General features: G+C 42.3%; 1 pseudogene across 1 annotated transcript; it reads right to left on the reverse strand.

Moving 5' to 3' along the window:
• LOC146575783 (adenylosuccinate lyase-like) lies at positions 1-8860 on the reverse strand (annotated as a pseudogene). Its single transcript, XR_014892326.1, has 12 exons — positions 8689-8860; positions 6688-6891; positions 6556-6600; positions 6182-6261; positions 5899-6070; positions 5754-5800; positions 5552-5642; positions 5379-5448; positions 5153-5300; positions 757-937; positions 266-442; positions 1-117 (listed from the first exon to the last, which is right to left on the reverse strand). The product of XR_014892326.1 is annotated as an adenylosuccinate lyase-like (transcript).

The raw sequence follows: 8860 nt of genomic DNA on the forward strand, positions 1-8860 counted from the left end.
CTCAGATAGCTTCATTTGCCCGTCACTGTTGAAACCACAAGGTCAACCTTGACGTTCATATTAGACTTGTATGGCTCCAGTAGGGGGGCGTACTTCTTCAGCCAGGAACTTTGACACCTGAAGAAGAGGAGCAGGAACAAGAAAAAAAAACTATCATCAAGGGGGGCAGCAGCAGACACAGCTGCAGTAATAGGGGAGCTGTGGCTTAGATGAAAACATTCATCTGTTGTCAGACTGAACAAAAATAAGGCTGTTCATGCTGTACCTGCTGTGGAGCACGCCCAATAAAGGTCTTGGGGTCCAGCAAAGCATCCAGCTGCCCTAGAATGGGTGCAAAGTAGGGGTCTCGCTGGATTCTGGCCAGCAGGTCATTGTCTCCACCTTCCAGTTTAACCACAGCTGCTGCCTCTTGGGAGAGAACACGGATTTTCTCGTGACACTCCTGAAGGAGACACAGGAAAAAACAGAAACATTAAGGTGGAGCTGACTTTAACAGCCATGTTGTTGGGTCTCCATGTCAGGTCTGGTTATTGGTAATCAGCTTCTTCATTTAAATGGTCAAAACACTGGTTACTAGTCAGTAAGATGAGCTCACTTCAGTCATCTGTTTTTCTGGTTACCACTGGCATTTTCTGCCCAGTAAACCATCTCTCCTGATCAAGCAAAAATGCATTCATCCAGTTATGTTCAAAACTTTTATTATTGTGTCCATTCTGACTCACAGAGGAGAATTCCTCACAGGGTATTTTCTCCTACCTGTCTGTTGCCTCCTGCCTTCACTATCGCCATAATAATGTTCTCTGTGGCCATGAAGAGCAGCTCGTGGTGGATGTGTCTCTTGATGACTTTGGGGTAGACCACAAGACCCTCTGTGATGTTCTGCAGCGTGCTGAGGATGATGTCTGCTGTCAGGAAGGACTCGGGCAGGGAGATCCTCCTGCACAGGAGCAAGGCAGAGAAGAGAGGAAAGAAACCATCAGTAATCACAAGTAACAGCTTTTTACTCAACCACTGAATCCTGGGTAACAATGTGCAATGCATTGTAGGATGTGTAGTTCTTTAACCATTAACGCAATTATGTACATCGCCTTTTACTCTTGCTTTCTTTTCTTTTTCCCCCCTTTAGGTTTTCTTCCATTTTCCCTTTATGGCCACAATTCCTCTCTTAGCTGTTTGGCTTTGTTCAAGGCCTCAAACTCTCATGGATTTCCTGAAGTGTCAGTGGGAAAAATGAAGGAGAAATCCACTTAAAAAAAAGTGGGCAGTCACTGTGGCACTCCACTTGGGCTACTCACTCCTAATTGCAGGGTTCATATGCATTTTTCAGGGTCAAATTCAAGCATTTTTTAAGCACTTTCTAGGTCCATTTTCAAGCATTTCCAGTACATTACCAAAATAAAATTCAATGACGCATGTTTCACTTAACATCACCTTAGGAAGATCATGTAAAAATTAAAATAAATCATCTTAGGTCAACTTAAACTTCTTTTGTTCCCCTTTTGTTAAAAACAGAAAAATGCACCACACAAAAATACTGAAAAAGGAAATGGTCGTCTTAAATGCATACAGTGTACAAACTCAAAAAAAACAAAAACACATTTCTCTTAGAAATTAAGATGTGCAAATGTGAACAAATCAACTTGTTAGAGATATTCATTTCCACTTTAAGAAAAAAAAACAAAAAAACAACAACAACAACAACCCCACCAAACAAAAAAACTGCACCAAACATCACAATAATACACAGCAAGGCCAAATTAATAAGTCTTCTCATCAGATATTGACATTTGTCCTACGCTACACAAAAAAACAAAAAAACATCTGTCTCCTATTTTAACTAGTTAAGCACTCACGCCCCAAAAAACGAGGGCAAAAGGGAGGAGATCGCGTTTAATCGGTTAACACGAGGAGGGATAAGACAATATAAATGCTGACATGAGTAGTGTCCACAGAAACCTGAATTTCAGACCATTTTCTAAAACCACCAAACAAAGCGAAGACACCAAACCGTTAAAGAGCAGTTACCTCACCATGAATCTGTGGACAGGTAATATCCATATTGATATATGATTTTCTGGAGTTGAATGTGAACCAAAGCATATTTTCAAAGGTGTTAAATGCTTTAAAATACTTTAATTAGGTGTGAGATATAAAAAAAAAAAAATCATTTTTTTTCTATGTTTGAGTCACAGTAACTTATAACATAGTATCATCTGCAGTAATATTTACACCTCTGATGACATCTCACAAGTGTTAGCTTTATTTTGATAGCAAGATTGCATACACAGTTTGTAACTGTGGAGAAATACTCCATTTATTTTAGTCATTTCATTTTCAAGCAGAAAGCTCAGAAAACCCCTGGAGGCCTAACAGGTTAAAGTGAATTCCCAATAAAACTAACTGTAAGTTGTTTAACTACATTGTTGTCTGTATTATTGTTAAAGTCCTAAATGATTATCTTTAAAGTGTTTGTGCTAATAACATCATGCACAGTAAGACAGTCATGGAGAACAGCACTGACTGGGAGACGCTTTGAACATAATGAATTGTGCATCTCCCTTTAATACAGACCATCCTAAAGTGTGGGGCGCGGTATGAAAAGGGGGGGGGGAACCAAACAAACAAAAAAAAAAAAAACGCTAGGACACTGCTAGCACGGGGCGCCTACAGAAATACAAAGCAGGAGATGAAGCATAGCTGAATATGTTTCCATTCAGCTATGGAATGGAAACATATTCATTCTAGTCTTTTGGCTTCATTCTAAGCCAAAGACTAGAAAATATGGTGAAGCATATCTTCCCTTTGGCTTCACCTGCACAAGTGCCAAGGTAGGTCTCCCCTGCAGAATTGGCTTTCCCTTTGTCGGGAGCAGCGCTGGGCTGTTCAAATCACGGACAAACAGTATCCCACATTCTTGATTTTTAATTCACAAACACTTGTTGTAATGACTAACTACTCCTGATATTTTGGAGATGTTATCTCTTTATACAGTAAAGTTAGTGTGGGATACAAATAATATCAGGCTGATCCTGCCACAATTTGTTCCCCCGGTTCAAATCACAGACAAACAGGATCCCACAGCTGTTTATGTGTTTAAACCCATTTTGCACAGAGAGGCATTTTTTGAAAAATGTATTGATAGCAATGTTGAATATTTCTGTGAAGGTTCTCAGTCATCCAGGTCATCGTAGTCAAAGGAGCTTGCAAAGAAAAGCGTCTGGACTTCTTTAAGTTACTTGAAGACGTTTCACCTCTCATCCGAGAAGCTTCTTCAGTTCTAAGGTCAAATGGTGGAGAGTCCCAGATATAAACCTAGTGGGAGTGACCCCCCACAGAGGGACAAAAGGACCCCCTGATGATCCTCTAATCGCCTGAGCCAAGGTGTGAAACTGGGTGTGGGTCCCAATCAGCCAGAGTTTCGGGTGTGTTCATTGTGAAACCTGGCCCCACCTTATCATGCGAATTCCTGAGATCAGATGGCCCAGGATGTGAGTGGGCGTTAAGGCGTCTGGGAAGGGATCTCAAAACTGGATTATAGATGGCAGAGAGTTGGTGTCGTAAACCACCACCTCTGTTCAAAGATGGTCACTCACAGTGGACATAGATGGCTTCTTTCACTCCTCTTTCAAATCATCTGTCCTCTCTGTCCAAAATGTGAACATTGGCATCCTCGAAAGAGTGTCCTTTATCCTTAAGATGCAGATGGACTGCTGAGCCTTGTCCTGTGGAGGTGGCTCTTCTATGTTGTGCCATGCGCTTGTGAAATGTTGAATATTATTACACAAGAAAATAATATTTCCTGTGTAATATTATTACACAAGAAAATAATATTTCCTGTGTAATATTATTACACAGGAAAAACAAACAAACAAAAAAACAAACCAGCTACACGTAAAATAATCACACCGTGACGCCTCTGCCTTTCTAAATGGATCGACAGTAACTGTGTGTGTATATGTAAGCGTGTAAAACCTGAAGATAGTCAGAGACAAAATACTGTTAATCTATCTGCCATTCTGCTATTCATCTCATGTAAACAATAACGTGGCGCACAGCGTGACGTGAAAAAAGGCACATACCATTGACATTGCGTGACGAACTCTGTATTCCTCGTCCACACGTAAACGCAAAAAAGGAGTTTTAAAAAAATCTCTGTTCTCGGTGAGTCCAAACACCGTTTACTTGTGGACAAAACAGCTGCGTTTTCAAAAATACCCGTGTATGAGTGCACGTAGCGCAAAAGAGTTAGTAGTTTATTTCCTTACTACCTGTAATTTATTGCAGATTACTTGTATTTGCTTAACTGTTTACTAAATGTTTGAGGTGTGAAATAAACTGCACTGGAGCAAAATATGGGTGTGTGTGGTTGGAGGATGAGTGCGTGCGGGGGAGGGGCACGAACATTTTTCTTGTAAAACAAAGGGGGGCCTAGCAAAAAAAAGTCTGGGAACCACTGCTTTAATAAACAGGCAGCCTTAAAGTATGAAATATTCATATATTAACACATATTTGTCTGTTGTCTTAGTGGCTGATAGTGCCATAACTACCTACTGTAATAGCGCTGCCATACTGCATTACACTCAGTGCATTTCAATTATTTCTCCAGAAAATTTGATAGCCAGCAAAATAATAATAGTTATAATCGAAAATTATTTACTAGGACTCTCCTGTCATGTGTCTCAAGAGCGCAAACTCCGCCATTGTCGTTTTCCATCAAACGATCATTAAAACACCAACATGTTAGTGCACTCATCCCTGACTGTGCGGGGCGGAGTCAGACATTAGAAACGGACTGACATGCAGAGGTGCACGGCAGCCCGGGCGGAGAAATGTTGCTTTTACACTTTGCAACTCATTTAATTTCTCTATCTGATAAGAAAACTATTCAGAGTTATTTGTGGTGAGTGAAATACAGTTTCAAGAACATTTAAGCTCCACATCTGAAGTTCAAGCACTTTTCAAACCTTGAAAAGACAATATTAAAATTCAAGCATTTTTAAGGATTTCAAGCACCTGTACAAACCCTGTAATTGGGAATCATTGTTCACTACTATTTATTGTACGCTTCCACACTGATGTGATATCTACTTCACAGAGGAGAACTGCATCATACCAAATTCACAGCAGTGTAAGTGTGTCTGTGTTGGCTGACCTGTTGGCGCTGTCATCCAGTGTCCTCTCCAGCCACTGGACTGAGGCAGTTTGCAGGGGGTCGGCCATCAATGCAATCAGATGTTGGGCCAAGCTACAGGAGCGTTCTGCACGCATGGGGTTCCTCTTGTAGGGCATAGCACTGGAACCTGGAAGAGGAGCGGGCAAAGCTTTAGGCTGAGGCACAGTTTAACAGGCGAAAAGTGCTTTTGAATGAGCGAACGTACCAATCTGCTCCTTCTCAAAAGGTTCCTCGATCTCTTTTAGGTTGGCCAGCAGGCGGATGTCTGTGCAGATCTACAGCAGATAACAGCATAAAGTGTACACTCTGTTAGATCAGCTTTTTGAAGCTCAAGACCCAGGTTTCTTTAACCACCACTACATAGAGATATTTCCTCACCTTGTGCACAGAAGCTCCCAAACTAGCGAGCCTGGACAGGCAGTCTATGTCCACTTTGCGACTGTACGTCTGTCCAGTCACCAGGTAGGCTCTGGATAAGAATGGAACAAATGAGTTATAGCCTGTGTTTCAAACTGTTCCTGCTTGGACCATGTTATAAAAACATGTCAGTCAACATTGGAGACAGGAGTTTGATACTCACTTCTTAAAGCCAGCCATCTCTGTCACCATCTTGTCAAGCTCTACCACCTGGGGGCACAAAAGGAAAACTGACATTAAAAAGTCATCACAATACGGTGCTGTGGGACTTCAGAAATCACCCACATGGTTCTTATGGTTGTTTATACCTTGTCATGGTCCCCTTTAAAGAGCTGCAGGAAGCTGGCCTGGGTGCCTGTGGTCCCCTTGACTCCACGGGAACGAAGATCATCGCGGGCTCGCTCCAGGTTCCTCACATCCATCACCAAATCCTGCAGCCACAGACACGCTCGCTTCCCCACTGTGGTCAACTGGGCAGGCCTGTACAGAGAGGAGGAGAGGGGCACAGTGGGTGTGTTTGACATCAAAGTTGGACAGCTCCATCAGTCTGATGAAGGCCTATGAAAACACTGCAGCTGCAGTCGGACTCACTGGAAGTGTGTAAAGCCGAGCGTGGGGAGGTCGGCGTATTCCTCTGCAAAGTTTGCCAGCCGGTCGATGACTCTGGCCAGCTGCAGGAAAAACAAGCCTTTAATGATCAAATCAGGGTGTCAAACTTATTTTACATCGTGGGCTACAAACAGCCAGCTTTGATTTTTAGCTCCCAGAAGCAGTGAAGATGCATAATAAATGTGACCAACATGTTGGATAGCCTGTCCTGTAATCTTTAAATATAATTTTTCATGTATTCAATGAAAATGTCCTGTTAGTTTTTTTTTAATGGACTCACTGTAAAAACAAAAAATAAGCTTGATATTAATTTGCACTGTTTTCATAGAATTTCTGGACAAACAGGTGAGTCTCACCTTAGGCAAGAGGATGTTGAAGCCATCACGCAATGCAATGAGATCCTGAAGAACAGAAACGACAAACATGAGAAGCTTTAAAGAGTCAAAACTCATCACTGCTGGGTTTATTTATGCAATAGTCATACTTACAGTATTGTCTCCCACATAGCATGACGTAGCTCCGAGGTGGATGATGGGAGCAACTGTGGGGCAGCAGTGTGCAAAGGTGTGGACGTGCGCCATGACATCGTGCCTCAGCTTTCGCTCTTCTTCAGCCGCCACGGCAAAGTCAATGTCCTCTGCATGGCTCTCCATCTCTGCAATCTGAGCATCAGTGATGGGCAGACCCAGAGCCTGAGGAGGAGAACATTGAACACAGAGACATGATGACAAACAGGAAGAGTTCCTACAAGCAACTCGTAAAGTTTAGAGCTGGCAAAACAAAAGTGCTTGTAGTTACAGAATGAATTCTGAACCATTTCCTGCAGGGTTTCATTCATTTTCAGAGTTTACTTATAAGCTTTTTATGTGGAGCTTTTTGACTCTTGATAATACAGTTCTTTACTTTTAAGATATTTATCAACAGTTACAAATGCAAATACGTTTTTATGTAAATACATGTTTTATTATAAATACACATATTTGCAGTATTGGCTCTTCTGTTGATGGAAAGGATGTTTGGGTAAAAGTCAGTGACTTGCATTGCTAAGCTGATAAAAAACAGCCTGCTGTTTATTAGTCATTAGTCAGCCTGTCAGCGTGTCTTTTCTCCAGTTTTGATCATCATGTGCTGTCCTCGTGAGGAGGCACGTGATTCCTACAGCAGTACAGAAAGGTTCCAGATAATCAAGTACCTCTCTCCAGTCAAAGGAGTCATAGGTCAGACTGGTCAAATAAAACCTCAGTAGAGAAGAGAGCACAAACACAACAGCATTTAGCCACAGTAACTGTTAATAATTTTCCCACTTGAAGAGCTTTTCGTTCACAGTAACATTCGCTGTCGAGAGAGCAGCAGCTGTTCCAATGACTCAGAACATGTACGCATGCGTGTCGAAGCTCACGTGGCTCTGCGATGGAAAATACAAACTGCAGAGTTTCAATTTTAGAATCTCGTAATAATGTTGACAGGTATTTTTGAAAACGAGATTTTCCGTTTTAAAAAGTAATCCCGTCCACACATAAACCCAAAAATGAAGGGAAACGCTGCTAGGAACATGCCAAAGCAACAGTTGGCGATAGAAATGTTGGCCAATCAGAAGTCTAGAAGCCTCGGCGGGAAATAGTAAACAAAGATGGGGCATAGAAGCAGAACCGAGTCCTGTGTGTGGAGGGACAGTAACTGTGTGTGTATATGTAAGCATTTAAACACTGCAGAGAGTACAATTAACAGTATTGTAGAAATTCATTTCACCGAAAATAACGTGGCGCACAGTGTGACGTCAAAAATGGCGCACACCTTTTTCTCAGTTTTCCTCATCCACACATAAATACAAAAACTGAGTTTTCGAAAATATCCACCCTGGCAGGCGTTTTTAAAAATCTCAGTTTTCAGTGACTGAAAACGCTGTTTACGTGTGGACAAAAGGTGCAAACGCATAGAAAAATCTCCGTTTTCAAAAACACCTGTGTGGGCGTGTCCCACTACCTCTTCTGCCTGAGGTGCCACCTTTTCCCTTTTGTGCAGCTGACTCTCGTCAGTAATTAAAGAGATTTAAGCCCAGGGAAAGGTGAGCTCTGCCCAGAGTGCCATGTGAGTGGTTACAGCTAGTGAGCTGTGTGCGTGTGTGCTGTTTGCAGCTAGTGAGCTGTGTGCGTGTGTGCTGTTTGCAGCTAGTGAGCTGTGTGCGTGTGTGCTGTTTGCAGCTAGTGAGCTGCTCTCTTTTTGACTTACATTTTGTTACTTCCCCCTCACTGCCTAGACCCCTCAGGGGAACGTAACAGTGTGGACGTAGCCAAATGTTCATTTAAAATATGACCTATGACTTCCAGACAAAGACACTGATTACTGTACGGTAGCAGTCTGCTCAGTCAGCACCGGGTAGCATCCACACGACTCGTAAGACCTCCTTATAACTATGTTTAGAGCAGGAAACTTGATAAAGGTCGCGGACTTCTTTTATAAGCTTGTATCAGCAGATCATTATATCAAACTTTCTCAGCTTTGGCGAGAAAAATCCAGCTTCCTCCAGGTGGTGAACTTTTTCTCGCTGAAGTTGTAGCTCATTTCTTTGCTGGCGTATCTGGACACCAGAGGTGAGCGATACCTATTCATCTCTTCGGCTCCAGCCATGGTTGCTAGAAAAGTGAACACTGTGCGGCTACA

Source organism: Mchenga conophoros, linkage group LG4, assembly GCF_057382185.1.
Source record: "Mchenga conophoros isolate Kocher_MC1m ecotype Shallow Benthic linkage group LG4, M_conophoros_male_GT1.1, whole genome shotgun sequence".
In the NCBI taxonomy this organism is placed as follows: Eukaryota; Metazoa; Chordata; class Actinopteri; order Cichliformes; family Cichlidae; genus Mchenga; species Mchenga conophoros.